Source organism: Nomascus leucogenys, chromosome 3 (genome assembly GCF_006542625.1).
Source record: "Nomascus leucogenys isolate Asia chromosome 3, Asia_NLE_v1, whole genome shotgun sequence".
NCBI lineage: Eukaryota > Metazoa > Chordata > Mammalia > Primates > Hylobatidae > Nomascus > Nomascus leucogenys.
The window spans coordinates 133,929,727-133,949,242 of NC_044383.1; positions in this window are offsets into that span (position 1 = coordinate 133,929,727).

Consider the following 19,516-nt stretch of genomic DNA (forward strand, 5'->3'; position numbering starts at 1 on the left):
GTGTTTGAACCATTACAGTGTGAGTCTATTTGTTACAGTCATTTGCCCTGCCCTCATACACTTATACTCACGATTTCTCTTCCCCAAGCCAGATTCCTTTGTCACAAAAGTCAGTGACTCACCTCACACTTGATTGCCTGGGTTGATCTTCCACTTCTCAAGTTGCAGCCCCTGCAAGCTGAGCTAAGGAGCTTGGGACTCTGACTGCTTTTCCCACTTCCGGTTGCGAGCTTTACCAGAGAGATCTCTTTTCCCCATCAGATACTCTGAATTTGGAAGAAATTCTACTGTTTTGTCCAATTTTTTACATTACTCATATGTGTATATTCTTCATTAGAACATAACTCAAAACTGATATAATGGTTTTAAACTAGACTGTATGCCTTTTTTTTTTTTTTTTTTTTTTTTTGAGGCAGAGTTTCACTCTTGTTGCCCAGGTTGAAGTGGAATGGTGCGATCTCGGCTCACTGCAACCTCTGCCTTCTGAGTTCAAGCAATTCTCCTGCCTCAGCCTCCTAAGTAGCTGGGATTACAGGAATGCGCCACCACACCCAGCTGATTTTGTATTTTTAGTCGAGACGGGGTTTCTCCACATTGGTCAGGCTGGTCTCGAACTCCCGACCTCAGGTGATCTGCCCGCCTCGGCCTCCCAAAATGCTGGGATTACAGGCATGAGCCACCGCGCCCAGCCTTTTTTTTTCTTTTGAGACAGAGTCTCACTCTGTCACCCAGGCTGGAGTGCAGTGGCAGAATCTCTGCTCAGCCTCCGCCTCCCTCCAGGTTCAAGTGATTCTCCTGCCTCAGCCTCCAGAGTAGCTGGGATTACAGGCACATGCCACCATGCCCGGCTAATTTTTGTTATTTATAGTATAAACAGGATTTGCCATGTTGGCCAGGCTGGTCTCGAGCTCCTGAGCTCAGGTGACCTGCCCACTTTGGCCTCCCAAAGTGCTGGGATTACAGGCATGAGCCACTGCACCTGGCCTATGCCTATTTTTTATTCCAAATGTTTAGAAATTTTAGAAAATATGGATAGGCAAAAATAAAAAAACAAAATCACCTCTAATCTCACCACGTAGTTATAATCACTGTCAATGTGTTGGTATGTGACTCATGACTTACTGATCATATATAAAATTGTGCAGTTGAACATGAAAACTTAGGTCTACTTAAAACCACGGATCTAATTTTCACATGAATAAAATACACCAGGGAGCTCCAGAAAATTAATTGATTTCAAAGAAGGGTAAATATCAACTTTTAGATGAGTTCTAAAAATGTGTGGGCCCACAAGATAATTTTCTTATAAATTTCCAGTATACTCAATCAAATGCCAAAGACTCCTATCCTCTGAGGCTTGCCTTTTATTGGGCCAAAGGGATTTGTAGTTGTTTTGATATGTTGCAAAGCTCCATGCTCTGAAACCCACTAGACAGTGAGCAATTTGAAGGCTGCGTGGGGCCTTGTTTCCTGTTGTCCCAGCACCTGGCCTACAGTGAGATCTCAGAAAATGCTTTTTGAATTAGTGGCCCTGGACAGTTTATAAATTATAAATTGTGTCCTCAAGTATTTCTTATGTAAATAGTAACACAGCATCCCAGTGCCAAATTGTTTGAGATTTGAGAATGCTTTTAATGAAGAAAAAAGGAAAAATAATTTCTGAAGATTTTTCACCATAGATATTTTTACTTGAATTTTTGCTGATATTTTTTTCTCTATTTTGATGGCCTTTATCTTCTTTTCTGCCTTTTGGTGACATTGGCAGGGCCTGGAGCTCAGCCTCAGACAGAAAATTAGACTACAGTGAATTTTTACCTTGCACTTTTGAAGATATACCAACTTTCTTCTCTGCCACTGGGCTTACATTCTTCATGGGTGAAAGTAGAAGGTTGGACTCAGTGGCCTCTGTCATGCCTTCCTTCTGGCTTTTACACCCCAGATTCTACAGATCCTGTCTCTGGCCAACAGAACACCCTTAAAATTACTCAGGGAAGAAGAGGGCCAAGGCTGAAAAGAATCCATCTGGTGACGGCCATTGACAAGTGCCTGGAGCAGTGATTTATTCTTGAAGAATGCCCTTTCCCTGTTGATGCTTAGTCAGCAGGGACAGCTGCTGGAAGAGGCATGGGTAGGATAATTTGTAAGTCATTTTTGGTAGAATATCAGGAATCAGTGCTCAGTGAGGTGGGAGAAGTCTACATGCTTATATAAAATCATAAACTACCTTAAGAATAGATCAAACAACATGCAATGCACACTTCCAGAGAAGTCTTGCGGTAGCGTTTTAAGTTTTTCTCCTAATGTCTGTGTAACACATTTCTTTTGACATTCCATAGGAGAGTAACCTTAACTTCAGCTGAAATAATTTTTAAGTTTACTATTTTAGGCTGAGAGCTGTAGCTTGAGGATTTAGATGGCTTTGTCCTGACAAATAGTTTTTTCAAAGGTACTTTCTTGTAATAGCCAGTGCAGTAGCTGCCTCCCTCTGCTTTTATAGAACATTTTGATGCTTGAGGTCTGCCGAAGTCTGATTAATCTTCCTTTTGCCTCAACACTGGGCACTGACTTCACAGAAAGTCAGAGGATAAATGAAGAGGGCCTCCTCTGAAGCTTCAGTTTGTCCCCAAATCTCTTTCAATCTGGAAGAACCCAGTAGTCTAAAGTAATCTTCACTCTTGCAATTGAAGTGGTTTCCCATTTAAGATCCCGGGTCTGGCAGGGTACAGTGGCTCATGCGGTGGCTCACACCTGTAATCCCAGCACTTTTGGAGGCAGATGTGGACGGATCACCTGTGGTCAGGAGTTCGAGTCTAGCCTAGCCAAGATGGTGAAACCGCATCTCTACTAAAAATACAAAAATTAACCAGGTGTGGTGGTGCATGCCTGTAGTCCCAGCTACTCAGGAGGCTGAGGCAGGAGAATTGCTTGAACGTGGGAGGCAGAGGCAGAGGTTGCAGTGAGCTGAGATTGCACCATTGAACTCCAGCCTGGGCAACAGAGTGAGACTCCATCTAAAAAAAAAAAAAGATCCTGGGTCCAACCAAGTGCTTTAGCCCACCCTTGAGGAAATTGAAGCTCTAGACCCTCATCAAATCAATCTGCTTGGCACCTCTGGGCTTGTGGCTAATCCCCTAGTTGTACCTTTTTAGGTTTTCCATTGAAAATTACTTTTAAATGTTGCTGGAACTTGTAGGAAGTAGGTAATAAATGGGGCAGGACGCTTTATGATTAAGAGAGGTTTGAAAAATTCTGCTTGGATGTCTCCATGAATTTTTCCAGTCTTCAGAGTTAGCCAGCCCTCTCATTAGGAGACACAGACTTGCATGGGCCTATGGAGGATCCTGTGGGCCAGTATCCCCCATGGAGGATACTCAACAGCACTGTGAGAAGCAGGCTTTTATTGCTTTCATGTGTTTAGAAAGACAGAAAATTGAACAGATGAAAAAAATTGATTCAACTAAAGTGAACTAGCTAGAAATGAGGCTCAGAGCCTGGGCAGTGCCACACTCACAGCACCTGTCCTCCGTCCCGGGCTCATTCTGCCCCCAAACCTTGGCACACGCTGCTGTTGTACCAGGGAAATGGGTGAGCATCACCCACAGCATCGATAGGTTATGTTCACTTGTGGTGTCCCACCCCCTACCCACCTCTACCCACCTCTCCATTGTTCGTTTTTCTTTCCCTTTGCCTTTTACTTACATCTTTTTCCTTCTTTCCCAATCTGGATGCTGTCAACCTCTCCCCCAGTCTCACAACAAGAGGAAAAAACATGATCATGATTTAGTTATTCAGCCAATCAGTCAGTTAAAACCTACTTCAGGTATTTATTTATCCACGCACTAGCACGTCAACTTGTAAAGCTGTGACTAATTAACACAAAGTCCAGGAAGACAAAGTTGGGAGCTATATGGAATCTGGTACAAATGACCTGAAAGGATAGAATGCTAGTATGATACAGTCACTTCTCCTGATTTTATAATCACCATTTTTTATCCTCTTAACAAACCTTCAATTCATGCTATTATGTAGAGAAATAAAAGTCAAATCCTGGTGACTAGCAAATCGATTTGTAGGACAACTTGATGGTAACCTATGCATTGCTAAAAAGCACAGCCTCAGTCTGTAGATCTGAAGGGAGGCATCCTGTAGAGCACCATGAATGTGACATTGATAATGGGACCTGGATACCACCTACCAGTGTTACCACTTGCCCCTTGTGGTTTCATGGGTGAGTTCCCTGAACTCCCTGAACTGCTTTCTTTCATATTAAATGGAGATGATAACACCTCTGAAGCTTCAGTTTGTCCCCAAATCCCTTTCAATCTGGAAGAACCCAGTAGTCTAAAGTAATCTTCACTCTTGCAATTGAGGTGGTTTCCCATTTAAGATCTTGAGTCTGGCAGGGTACAGTGGCTCATGCGGTGGCTCACGCCTGTAATCCCAGCACTTTGGGAGGCATAATGCTGTTGTGACAAAGTCACACAGCAAGAGCTCGGTAAATATTCTCTCCTCCCTTCTTGCTTTTTCCATGCTGGGCAATGGACATCAAATCTGCACATAGGTTACAGGATAAGAAAGAAAAGTGTCCCCCATATTATTAGGTTGGTACAAAAGCAATTGCAGTTTTGCCATTACTTTTAATTTGCCATTAATTTTAATGGCAAAGATGCAATTACTTTTGCACCAACCTAATATCTACCCTGGGAATATCTCTGTGTTCACATGGGCACTGTGCTTGGTAGGTGATATGGAAGTTTAACTCATCTTTTGGAGCAAATAATGTGGAGAAAACAGACCCTACAAACAGCAGATGACCACTGGTCTGAGACACAGTGAGGACATCAGCCAGGACCCCACAGGGGTGGGAGGGATCTTTTCCTCTGCCTGTGATATCTTGGATTGTACTCTTAGTTATTCCTTTGACTGAGGCCTTTGTTTCCATAAAAATGCAGATATTCCCAAGAGAGCAGCACATGAAACCTTATCATCCATGTGCACAGTTCATTTTTCAGTTGTGCTATTATTCTCTGTAATGATATTTTTTTACCTGTATGAAATCTTACGTGCTCAGGTGCATTCATTTTATAGAGTTTTAAAGCTGATAACCTCAACCAAAATGCGTATTATTGGGTTTTATTTTCCCTTTTTTTTTTTTTGCAGTAATTTCGAAGGTGTAACTGAGCTTAGCTGTAAATTGCTGGTTTTAGCTCTTCATGGCAGGCAGCATTTGATCATTGACAACTCTGTTTTCTTCATTGTTTCCTGACTAAAATCTCCACAGCCTCTATAAATATGTAAATTACCCAAATCACTAGTTTTCCATTATTTCTGCCCCTAAGCTGCTTAAAATGTTTCTGTATTCCTACATTTGCAGTGCAAAACAGAGCAGCAGGTGACAGCTGAGTTTCACTCTATTGTGGAACCTCTATTTAGCAGCTACTTGTTTCAAAGTTTCTGATAATAAATTTTGTCCTAGGGTGGGCTCCGTGTCCTGTGCTGAGGCTGGCAAAGGCCAGAATCCAACAGAACAGGAATGCAAAGATGGGTGTGTGTGGATGCAGGGCCTGTGGACATCTCATGCTACACGAAATGCTGCTTGTGAACTCTGGTTTTATGACAGTGGAAGTAAATGGGGTTCTTTTTATTGCCTTCTCTTCCCACTGGCAAGACTCAAGTAGTGAACCTAACCTAACATGGTGCCTGCGTATGATTTTGTTGTCCTCTTCCGATTCATTGTCCATTAAGTGAGTCTGTCATGAGCTGGATCATTGGGTCTCTGTGTGGGCTTTTACCACTTTGCAGGAGGGAAAGAGAACAACTGTGTGTTGCATATATATTCTTGTGGATTTATGTAGATACACATATGTGCATACAGCTTGAGAGAAACCAACAGAGAAAGACACTGAAACAATAGGAGAAAATTTTAGGAAATGGATCATTGACAGGAGAGCTTATCGAAGGGATCTTGGGATTGGCTTACCCAATTGAAACCCTAGTGCTGAGGATGAGAAATAGGTTTCCGTAATGACTGCCTCACATGACTGAAGCAGCCCCAAGAATGAATGTATATTTCAATACCAGATGCAGGCTAAGCCTGAGATAGGCATCCATCTAAACTAGGCCTTGGGATGGGCACAGTGACTCACTACTATAATCCCAGCACTTTGGGAGGCCAAGGTGGGAGGATCACTTGAGCCCAAGAGTTTGAGACCAACCTGAGCAACATAGTGATACCATGTCTCTACAAAAAAATATTTAAAAATTAGCCAGCATGGTGGTGTGCACCTGCAGTCCTAGCTACTTGGAAGGCTGAGGCAGGAGGATCACTTGGGCCTGGGAGGTTGAGGCTGCAGTGAGCTTTGCTTGCGCCACCACATGCCAGCCTAGGCTGGAGACCCTGCAACAAAAAAAAAAAAAAAAAAAAAAACTGAAAAAAAAACTAGGCCTTGATGTGGAGGGGGCAGGAACCATCAATCTGTGAATGTGTTTATTTGAATCTTGGAGGCTGCTTTTGTACAGTAAAGTCCTTGAAGAATCTACACTAAATTCAAGTCAGTAATGTTGACCTTACTGATAATGAAAGCCCATTGTATGGTATTACACACCTTTGAAAATGTTTACATGGTAGTCTCTGAAAACCTGTGGGGTAAAGAAACTGGTAACGTCTCCACTTGGCACAGGAGAAGAGAGAGTCAAGAAAATTAAATAAAACGTAATTATTAAATGGGAAAAGAGCTTGAACGGGGAACAGGTACTGGCAAACTGTGACCATCCATCTTTTGTCTTTCTTTCTTTCTTTTCTTTTGTGCCATCTGTCCTCGTAAATAAAGTTTGATTGGAGCTTTAGGGTGGAACAGCTGTCCTCATTTGTTTGCATATTGTCCATACTGCTTTCACACTGCAGTGGTAAGGTTCAGTCGCTGTGACAGAAAACTTATGCCTAAAATATTTACTACCCGGCTCTTCAGAGAAAAAGTTTGCTAACCACTGAGCTGAATCACAGGCCTCCCAGGAATGCCCATTCAGTCTACAGTGACGAGGCCGGTTCATGTTACACCCGAGGAACTTTGTCAGGTGTTCGTGTGGACCCAGAGCATGATGTTACGAGGCTTTCATTATCCCCATCTGAACTCATTTAGCACTCCAGTGTCTTGATGTATGGTGACAATTTTGGGGGAAAGCAAAGGATGTTTTAGAGAATTTAGTTTTCATAGAACTTCAGGAAATTATCATCTAGTCCCTCAAGAACCATTTCCCAGTCTGGTAAGAGAGAATATGATCAGTAGGGTTTTTTTAATGTTCTCAATGACCACACTTGGCCCATTTTAGTGACAGATATTCCCCTCAAATAGAAGGGATCGTTTATTCACCAAAGCGAATGGTACCCTGGTGGCCCTCAGTTCTCATTGCCTGCCCACCCCCAGGCCACCCAGGTGCTAGGGCTCCTGGCAAGTGGCGTATTGCGGGGAGAAGATGCCTCCTGACGTCACACCACTCTCACTTGCAAAGGGGTTGGCAAGAGAAGCGAGAAGGGAGAGAATGAGCAAGAGAGAACTGGGACTACATCTCTGCTGCCGCCTGCCACTCTCTCCGGGCGCAGCGGTGGTCTCCTTACTTCTCAGCCATTTCTTTAGTGACCCTGCTGTTGCTGGGTAGAAAATGCCACTCAAAAGGACTCAGGGATCATGGAAAACTCCCTGCAATTAGTCGAAAGGCTCATGTTGTTTGATCTAAAGAGAACTATTATAAAGTGACCCAAAAAACCTCGGATCCATATGTGTCCAGGCTGTGAATGAGAGGAGCCCATTATCTGGAATCTTTCCGACTTTTACACAATACAGTGGAGCTGTGTCATGCCAGATAATTTGCACTGGCCAGTCTATATGTTATTTTCAAAAAATAGAAAAGAAAGAAAGATTTTTTTCCACCTATACAACAAATCACATATAATTAATGACTAGTTATATTTTATTTGGAGAAATAGCAGTTTTACAAATATATTTTGTAATGATGTTTTCAATGATCAGGATCCTCAACACACTAGTGCATACAAATAAAACCTGGATTTGTTTGATCTCTTGACAGACAGTACTAATTGTTGATGCTAGTCACATTTTCAGGAATAGAATACATCTCTTTGTGGTGTTTTCTCGAGAATTGAATGTTCTGTCAAATACTATTTGAGATCCTTTGAGGTGGGTGAATATTATTCATCCTCGACTTAGCCTGTTACCTCTGGGCAAAATTATTTTTTAAAAGCCTGCATGTAACTGAACAGAAATGCTTACAAAGGGATAACATTGTGGAATGTTTTTCTATGATCTATTTTCCTTAAAGTACTCATAGCGAATGAGAAGGAAGCTCCCTTTAGACCCTACCTTAGCTGGATAGCTACATCACTGCTGCAGCAACACAGTTGTTTAGCAGAGGTAAACACTGCCTGCCTGCCTCCTTATCTTACTGCCTTCCGTTACCTTCAAAAGTCAGAATTCCCAGGTTAACTCACCAAAACTTTAGATCTCCACCATATGAAGTTAACACATCAGCTGGCAAGTTAGAGTGAAATGAAACTGAAGATTCGGCTTCTCTTCCTCATTTATACATGAAGATGTCATAGCTCAGGGACTCTGAGCTACAAAGCCAAAACTGGGATCCAAATTTAGGGCCCCTGCTCCACACTCCTGACATCTGTGGGGCAAAATATGTTAGCGATCTCTGGCCAGTCCTTTCCCTGTTCAATCCAATAGTGTCTTTCTTAGAAATGCCTTTCCCTTTGACCAAGATGACCCTTTTGCACATTCTAGGAGATCTGGACAGAGTTACCTTTAAGACAATGCCATGCCTTTGCTGTACCAGTTATCTACTGCTGTTTTAGAAACTACCCAAAAACTTAGTGTCCTAATATTATGACCATGTGTTATTATTTATGAATCTGTGGGTCAGCTGAGTAGCTGCTCTGGGCCAGATACAGCTGATCCCAGACAGACTAGCCATGCATCAGCTCTCAGCTGTTGGGTTGGTTGGGGCCTGCCAGATCTAGAAGGGCCTCACTCACCTGTCTGGTGATTGCCTGGCTAAGAGTGATGGCTGTAACTAGACCATATGTCTCTAGCCATTCATCATGCTAGGACAGGTTTTTCTTTCACAACTCAAAAGAGTGTGTGCAAGCATGCAAGGCCCATGAGGCCTAGACTCGGACGTGAGGCACCATTACTTCTCCTAGATTCTGTTGGTCAAAGCCAGTCCAATACAAAGGGTAGGGGAAAAGATTCCACTTCTTAGTGGGAAAAACTGCAAAGTGTGAGTAGAGGAAGGAGTGGAGAATTGGAGCTATTTCTTGCAATCAGTTTATGTAGATAGGAACCTAGGCCTGGAGCCCTAACATATGAATCATTTATAATTGGAAGATGTGTTAAATATCATCCAGTCCAGCCCGCTATAAATAAGGGTTTTATTTTGAGGGAACTGAGGCCCTCTCCAACACACAGTTCCTGATTGTCTGCTTTGAGCCAAGGACAAATCCAGTGAACAAGCTGCTTAACCTTAAATAGCTATTAGATAGAGCATAAAAGGGTAAAAATCATCTTAGGTCCATTTCTAGCTATCTAGGCATTATCTTTCAATCTAGCAATCCAGCTTCTAGGAGTTCACTCTGAGCATACACCCCCAACAATACAAAAGTACATATGCACAGGTTATTCATTACAGCAATATTTGTAATTTTGCAATGTTGGAAACTATCTAAATGTCCAAGCATAGAGAGTGATTGAATGGCCTATGGTACGTATATACACTGGATTACTATGCAGCTGGAAAAAAATGGTATGAGAATGATCTTCAGGAACTGATATACAGTGATTTTGAGGATAAGGTGTTAAAGGAAAACAGTGACATACAAAAAAAGGCTATATTTTATATAAGAAATAAGTGAAATTATTAAAATATATGTACCTTTGCTTATTTTACAAAAAAAAAAAATCAAGAAAAATAATCCAGAACGCAATGAAGTTGGTTATCCTCAAGGAGTGAGAGAGAATAGGATGGAAAATATACAGTAAAGAGAAATTTTTTTCTAAGTATACCTTTTTGTACAGTTTTCACATTAGGAAGCATTACTCTCTATCCTTTCAATACTGAGGTTAACTAAGGAAGTACATATTGGAAAAATATAATTAAATCTTAGGAGGATTTTAAAAACCTAAAAATGAAAGCAAATTGAAACAAGTCAACCTGATTGTATTTTAAATGAATATTCCAACCACAATAAATGCGAAAAAAAGAAAGGAAGAACTAGTTCAGGTAATTTGGGAACATTGTATCTGACTACCTGTCCTCAGTATTGGGCAGATAGGGGTAGGGGCAGAATTTCAAGCAAATATTGGCATGGGTGAAGCAGTTTTGAAACAATTTTAAATGTATTATAGGATTGATAAAACACATACATGAGGAAGAAGAATCATACAAATATGAAATGGGGGCTGGGGGCAGTGGCTCACACCTGTAATCCCAGCACTTCGGGAGGCTGAGGTGGGTGGATCACGTGAGGTCAGGAGGCCAACATGGAGAAACCCTGTGTCTTCTAAAAGTATGAAAATGAGCCAGATGTGGTGGCACATGTCTGTAATCCCAGCTACTTCGGAGGCTGAGACAGGAGAATCTCTTGAACCCAGGAGGCAGAGGTTGCAGTGAGCTGAGATCACACCATTGCACTCCAGCCTGGGTGACAGAGTGAGACTCTGTCTCAAAACAACAACAACAAAAAATGAAATGGGGAAAATAAGAAGAAATGTTGTGGGGGATGGACTTGAATTAGATGTATTTATGTGAACTATCTCTTTAAAAACATGCACACACATGTGTGTGTATATATGCATTCACATACATACGTGTGTGCATGTATGTATGTGTAAGCAAATGTGTGAGTACATGTGCGTGCTTCCTAATTCACTCACCACTGAAAGACACCCATGAGCAGTGAGCATACACAGCATCCAGATCTTGGTCTTTCATACAATTCCTTGCTCAAAGGAACCAGGGCTCCTTGGAAAAATGGGTGATTGCAGTGGGGTCCTGGTTAAGATGAGGCTAGAGCAAACTTGTCCAACCTGCGACCCACAGGCCGCATGTGGCCCAGGATGGCTTAGAATGAGGCCCAGCACAAATTCATAAACTTCCTTAAAACATTATGAGATTGTTTTTGCGACTTTTTTTATTTTTTTTTTTTTTTAGCTCATCAGCTATCGTTAGTGTTAGTGTATATTATGCATGGCCTGAGACAGTTCTTCCCTTCTAATGTGGCCCAGGGAAGCCAAAAGATTGCGCACCCCTAATGCTAGAGATTTTGTCATGTTAGGAAGGAAGGAGATGCTAAAAGAAAACAGACAACAACAACAACAAAAAGATAGCCACAAGGCATTGAAGTCAGCTACTAAGGAATTTGTTTTGACCAGAGCTAGGACAATTTGAGTAGCAAAAGAATCATAGTAACTAATTACACAGAATTGGAAAAAAGTAGAAATTCATGCCTTCCTGTCAATAATAAATTGATAATTTAATGGCAGAAAAGGGAGGGTTATTGCTTGCGGTGAACTCGGAGTGGAAGAAGGGCTGAATTGGAGAGTCAGCCTTTTGCAGCCATCAAAGTGAAGGTTGAATCAGGCAAAAATCATCAAGCATTGCTAAATGTAGGGGAAAATTTTGGTGTGGAATATGTTTGCATTGACTTACATTATCTCTCCAGTGACTGCTTTTTAGTTGCAAGGGGAAAAACAGTAATTATATAGTGGAGTAATCAGTTTCACACTTTAACTAGGTCATCAAAATTATTGCCATGAATGAGACCTGTGCCTTCAGATGTAATATCGTAAGAAAGACATAATGTCACCTGTAATATTCAGGATGAGAATGATAAACATGACAAAACATCAGACAAATGCAAAATCATGGACTTTTTAAAATAAAAAATGGGAGCAGGAGGCCTTCATTTTCAGAAATTTACATACCATAAAAGGCAAAAAATAAATATTGAGAATCTGTTCCAGATCAAAGGAGACTAAAGAGACATGAGCACTAATCTCAATATCTGACCCTAGACTAGGTCCTGTAGTGTGGGGGAAAGAAATGCCGTAAAGGACATTATTGAGTCAATTGATGAAATTGGAATATAGACAGTAGATTAGATAAAAGTATTGTTTCAATGTTAAATATACAGAAGTTGATAGCTTTTCTGTAGTTAGGTAAGAAAGCATCTCTATTCTCATGAAATACATGCTGAAGTACTTAGGAGAAATGGCTAAGACGTACGTTACACCCTCCAATACTTCTGAGTACATAATGATACATAGTTTCTGTATTTATAGAAAAACAGAGTCTGCAATAATAAAGCAAATGAAGTCAATGTTAGGTGGACTTTGTTTTTGCCATTTTTCTGTAAATTTGAACTTGTGTCCAATTAAAACATTTAAAACATTTTTTTAAAAAGACAAATGAGTTTGAATACTGGTCCACCATCTACTGGTTGTGTAACCTAGGACTCTACTTAATTTCTCTGATCTTTAGTTTCCTTATTAGAGAAACAAGAATATCACCTTTCTTGTCTTCTCTTGAGGATAAGACATTGAGCATCAAGTGACTAGAAAAGTGCCTGGCCCTACAGAGTATGCATTCAATAAATGACAGCTTTTCCATTCACATCTAAACATACTTAGGTTATCTTTACCTCAACTGCTTTATTGGTGAAGATTCTCTTTTTCAAAGTAGTCTGAAAGCTCCAAGAGGAAAGAATTGCATTTTCTGCAATTTATTTTTTATTATTATACTTTAAGTTCTAGGGTACATGTGCACAACATGCGGGTTTGTTACATATGTATACATGTGCCATGTTGGTGTGCTGCACCCATTAACTCGTCATTTACATTAGGTATATCTCCTAATGTTATCCCTCCCCCTTCCCCCCACCCCACAACAGGCCCCAGTGTGTGATGTTCCCCTTCCTGTGTCCAAGTGTTCTCATTGTTCAATTCCCACCTATGAGTTAGAACATGCGGTGTTTGGTTTGCTGTCCTTGCGACAGTTTGCTGAGAATGATGGTTTCCAGCTTCATCCTTGTCCCTACGAAGGACATGAACTCATCATTTTTTTATGGCTGCATAGTATTCCGTGGTGTATATGTGCCACATTTTCTTAATCCGTCTATCATTGATGGACATTTGTGTTGGTTCCAAGTCTTTGCTATTGTGAATAGTGCCGCAATAAACATACGTGTGCATGTGTCTTTATAGCAGCATGATTTATAATCCTTTGGGTATATACCCAGTAATGGGATGGCTGGGTCAAATGGTATTTCTAGCTAGATCCCTGAGGAATCGCCACACTGACTTCCACAATCATTGAACTAGTTTACAGTCCCACCAACAGTGTAAAAGTGTTCCTATTTCTCCACATCCTCTCCAGCAGCTGTTGTTTCCTGACTTTTCAATGATGGCCATTCTAACAGGTGTGAGATGGTATCTCATTGTGGTTTTGATTTGCATTTCTCTGATGACCAGTGATGATGAGCATTTTTTCATGTGTCTTTTGGCTGCATAAATGTCTTCTTTTCAGAAGTGTCTGTTCATATCCTTTGCCCACTTTTTGATGGGGTTGTTTTTTTCTTGTAAATTTGTTTGAGTTCTTTGTAGATTCTGGATATTAGCCCTTTGTCAGATGAGTAGATTGCAAAAATTTTCTCCCATTCTATAGGTTGCCTGTTCACTCTGATGGTAGTTTCTTTTGCTGTGCAGAAGCTCTTTAGTTTCATTAGATTCCATTTGTCAATTTTGGCTTTTGTTGCCATTGCTTTTGGTGTTTTAGACATGAAGTCCTTGCCCATGCCTATGTCCTGAATGGTATTGCCTAGATTTTCTTCTAGGGTTTTTGTAGTTTTAGTTCTGACATTTAAGTCTTTAATCCATGTTGAATTAATTTTTGTATAAGATATAAGGAAGGGATCCATTTTCAGCTTTCTACATATGGCTAGCCAGTTTTCCCAGCACCATTTGTTAAATAGGGAATCCTTTCCCCATTGCTTGTTTTTGTCAGGTTTGTCAAAGATCAGATGGTTGTAGATGTGTGGTATTATTTCTGAGGGCTTTGTTCTGTTCCATTGATCTATGTCTCTGTTTTGGTACCAGTACCATGCTGTTTTGGTTACTGTAGCCTTGTAGTATAGTTTGAAGTCAGGTAGCGTGATGCCTCCAGCTTTGTTCTTTTGGCTTAGCATTGCCTCGGCAATGCGGGCTCTTTTTTGGTTCCATAGGAACTTTAAAGTAGTTTTTTCTAATTCTGTGAAGAAAGTCATTGGTAGCTTGATGGGGATGGCATTGAACCTATAAATTACCTTGGGCAGTATGGCCATTTTCATGATATTGATTCTTCCTATCCATGAGCATGGAATGTTCTTCCATTTGTTTGTATCCTCTTTTATTTCTTTGAGCAGTGGTTTGTAGTTCTCCTTGAAGAGGTCCTTCACATCCGTTGTAAGTTGGATTCCTAGATATTTTATTTTCTTTGAAGCAATTGTGAATGGGGAGTTCACTCACGATTTGGCTCTCTGTTTTTCTGTTAGTGGTGTATAAGAATGCTTGTGAATGGGCAAAAACTGGAAGCATTCCCTTTGAAAACTGGCACAAGACAGGGATGCCCTCTCTCACCACTCGTATTCAACATAGTGTTGGAAGTTCTGGCTGGGGCAATCAGGCAGGAGAAAGAAATAAAGCATATTCAATTAGGAAAAGAGGAAGTCAAATTGTCCCTGTTTGCAGATGACATGATTGTATATTTGGAAAACCCCATCGTGTCAGCCCAAAATCACCTTAAGCTGATAAGCAACTTGAGGAAAGTCTCAGGATACAAAATCAATGTGCAAAAATCACAAGCATTCTTTGTTTTTTTTTTTTTTTTTGAGACAGAGTCTCGCTCTGTTGCCCAGGCTGAAGTGCAGTGGTGTGATCTCGGCTCACTGCAACCTCCACCTCCCAGGTTCAAGCAGTTCTCCTGCCTCAGCCTCCCGAGTCCCGAGTAGCTGGGACTACAGGCATGTGCCACCATACCCAGCTAATTTTTTTGTATTTTTAGTAGAGACAGGGTTTCACCATGTTAGCCAGGATGATCTCAATCTCCTGACCTCATGATCTGCCTGCCTTAGCCTCCCAAAGTGCTGGAATTACAGGCATGAGCCACAAGAATTGCGTTTTCTAACTCCAGATGGCTAACATATCATGGGCCCAGAACTGAGCTGAAATAAGGAGGACAATCCAATCTAGGGATGGGGAGTAACTTAGTTTGGGTGCCTTATCTGTCCCTTGGCAAATGGCGTAGTTTACATACTTGTCACTCATTGGTCAAGGAGATGGTTGAAAAAAGGCACAGCACTTTAAGAAACCACGTGTTACTGATTGGTAATGTATGAGCCAAGCCTCTGCCCCATCAAAAATCTAGAGACTTCACATGGGGAAACCAGGCTACCACCATCTTCATCACAGAAATCTTTTTGTCATGGTGAGGTTCACTTGTTCTGGTAGAAAGTGAGTTATAACTTGTGGGCTGTCATGTTTTTTAATATTTGAAATGAGAAACCATGCTTAGCAGTTAAATTCTTCGGGGCCTGGCAGAAACAAACACCAGAAGACAGTAACCTTCAACAGGCCCCACTGATTTATGATGTGCAAGGAGAATGAGATTCATGACCCTGAAACATAGCAAATATTCATTGGTATTAGCATTCAGAATATTCATGTGTTGCCACTCTTTCATGTTAAATACCTGCTTTAAGCTTTTTGGGGAGAAAAAAACCACAATACTTTTCCTTTGGAAGACCTGACCATGTTGACTGATTGTCTGAATACATGTGGAATACCAATTCCCATTTTTGAACTTGAGTTTTGTCTTGACTTTTAAAGTTGGTTCATGTTTCTTTTCTCTTCTTCCTTGTCTTCGTGAGTATCATTCAAGGGATGTAAAATCATAAAACTTTATAGCTAGAAAAAATTTGAGAGATTATCACATCTGTCCTCCTTTGAGGCTAGGGAAGCAACGTGACCTCGTAAGGACTCACAGTTAGTGAATGTCATAAAGACACTGAGAATTCAGTGCCTCCTGTCCAGTGCTTATTTTAAAATTATACGTGGTTTTTACTAAATCCCTTTTACACCAACCACTGTGCTTGTAATTTGATTTAATTTTCATCATCCCTTTGACTGAACTTAACAATCATTTTAGCCAAACTATTTGTGATGGTTACTGTTGAGCATCAACTTGATTGGATTGAAGGATGCAAAGTATTGTGTCTGCGAGGGTGTTGCCAAAGGAGATTAACATTTGAGTCAGTGGACTGGAAAAGGCAGACCCACCCTCAATCTGGGTGGGCACCATCTAATCCACTGCCAGCACTGCTAGAATAAAGCAGGCAGAAGAGCGTTGAAGGACTTGACTTGCTGAGTCTTCTGGCCTTCATTTTTTTCCCGTGCTGTATGCTTCCTTCTCTCGAACATCAGACTCCAAGTTCTTCAGCTTTTGGACTCTTAGACTTACACCAGTTGTTTGCCAGGGGCTCTTGGGTCTTCGGCCACAGACTGAAGGCGGCACTGTCAGCTTCCCTACTTTTGAGGTTTTGGGACTCAGACTGGCTTCCTTGCTCCTCAGCTTGCAGATGGCCTATTGTAGGACTTCACTTTGTGATCATGTGAGTCAGCACTCCTTAATAAACTCCCCTTCATTTATACATCTATCCTATTAGTTCTGTCCCTCTACAGAACTCTGATAATACGCTATTTCACACCAAATAATTGTAGACTGTAAACCTCAAGCTATTTTCTTCAATTTTTAAAAAATAATGATCTGGAGCCATCCATCCAAAGAGCTGATGCTGGTAATAATAAGGACAATAAGCAAAGAACACTTGGTTCAGAAGCCTAGTTAGCTTCATGACATTACTGTTCAGGCAATGGTGTTCAGTTTGAGTTTCTGAATAGAATTATTTTTCAGGAACAATACGAAAACACTGTAGGTGGTGAGTAACATGCTAGATAATGACATAAAATAGGACAAAATTCTCTAGAACTAAAATGCTTCTTTGATTACCCATAGCTGTAATATCCACCGTGTTTTAATTTCTGTTACAATTATTTTACAAATAGAGGAAAACACAAAACATTCTTAAAAATCTCAAACCTAACTTGCCTGAATTCAGGCCCTTAGACATTTCAACATTTCTTTAATTCATTCCTTAACTACATTATTATTGAAGCAACTATTCTGAACCAGACATTGGTCTAGAATAAGATACTGCTGAATAGCCAGTGTCCTCACGGAACTGAGAGTTGAGAAAAGATGGGCTAGCAAGAAATTACGATCAAACGGGAAAACCACTGACTGTGGTTCTTTATAAAATCGATTCAATCACCATACCAGAGAACAGTTTCTTAAAACAAAAGAGAGAGTATAAAACACACACACACACACACACACACACACACACACACACACACACACACACACACCAAAACCAGAAGAAGAAGAAACAGGTAAGTCTTACCAAAGAAGAGCCAAGGAAACATGTTCGTATTAGAATAGTTGTTGTGTAGGAGTCTTATGAGAGATTAGTGCTGCCACCAGCCCTCACAGCTAGTGTGGCAGTTTTCACTTCTTAAAAGGGTTAAATAGTCTCATGACTACACTAGTGTCAACTCATGGAGTTAAGGTTTAAAACTGGAAGGTACTAATAGAGGTCTATCTAGTTAAGTCCATCATTTTCCATTGAATGGACTCAGGGGACTTTTCCAAGACCACACAATAATTGTGTGTAAGCTGCAGATGTTAGTCCTGCTTATCCCAAACCTCCGTGCATTGGGAGGTGTTAGTGTTGGATCAAGGTGATTCTGTTTTGGAGGGCAACCACCCAGCTGATATTTCTTAAGCCAGAGCCCAGCACCCCCTGGCCTGTTGCCCATGAGGCTGTCATATTTTGACCCAAAGTGAACTGAGACCTCAGATGTATTCATCTCAGAACATAGTATTTCCGTATAACCATTTACTGTTCAAGGGAGAATCATTTTGAAAAATACTTCATTATGGGAAAAACAATACAAAGTTAAACAACACAAGCAAAGGATAGAAGTATTTTATATAATAGTCAGAAATTATCCTGAAATGATACTGGAACACACGATGGAAAACACAATTTAAAAACTCAGTTGCATTTGATCTTACAAGCATCATAACAACTCAATTCTTTTTTGCTTTAGATACAGAATCACTTTCTCCTAGGTCACTTCTCCAGTATACCCATTCTCCTGACTTGATTGAGGTCCCGCTCTGAGTCCCCAGCGCCCGTGTGTGTCTCTGTCATGGCACTCGGGACACTGTGCCAACATTGTCTCTTCATCTTGCTGCTTCCCTCACTAGACTTTACCCTCTCCATGCCCTGAGCAAACCGATTTCCACTGCTTATTAGCAGATCTGACAGTATCTGGTACGTTCTAGTACTCACTAGAACTTTGAAGGGAACTTAATAATTTAAAGCAGTTACAAGCGTTTGCATGCTCTTCTGACTAATATTATCGTTACATCTCGTAATGTGGGAAAAATACAGTTCCGGGTGTATGTGGGTTGTTAGGAAAAATTTCTCTTGTTTTAAATCTTAAGGTGGATCTGCCCCTCTACGCTAAAAATCAAAAAGAATATATTCTTACATGTATCTCCAGGTTAGAATCCTTACTAAAATATTGTGAGTGCAGATAAGATGAGGAAGGATATTTCTTGGATAGTAAAGTGGCATTCCCCAATCAGTTCTGCTGTAATTAATTCAGAATTTAAAGCTAAAAATCCAGACATTCGATGATGTGTTCAATAACTCGTGCTGGGATCTATTTTTTCAGTAATGCTTATCTTTCCAAGGGGCATAGTTAATTTCTTCAGTACTACTCTGTAAATTATTACAGAAATTACAAATCTACTAAAAAATCAATACAACTAATTGTAAATTAATAGATTTCTAAGTGTGAAGGAGTGTGTAATAATGGAGATGAGTTCTTTAAAGAAAATGCCAGTTCCAGCATCAAGGGCTCAGGGCTCCAGCTGTTTCATGTGACATCTTCAAGTGTAAACACATTTCTTTCCTTCCCCCAACTCTGCCCCTCCACCCCCTCACTTCCCACTGATTTAGTCTGCCACTGCCGCGAATAACATTTCCATTAGCCACCTACTGTTAAATCACAGAGTAACGATGATAAAAAAAAATTCCAACATGCAAACAAACCAATAGAGAAGCAACTGGGGTTACTGTCTGTCTCAAACATTTTTTATGGGGCCCACCGGTGTTGAAACTAAAGGAAAACAACATGTGAAGTTAAACAAACTGGATCGAATAGGGAGCTCCAGAATGCGGGTTTATAGCAAGTGCAAATCTGAATACAGTGCATTTCTAATTCTATATTTGATATGCTGAACAAATCATCTTTAGTATTGTACTTGTGTGTCC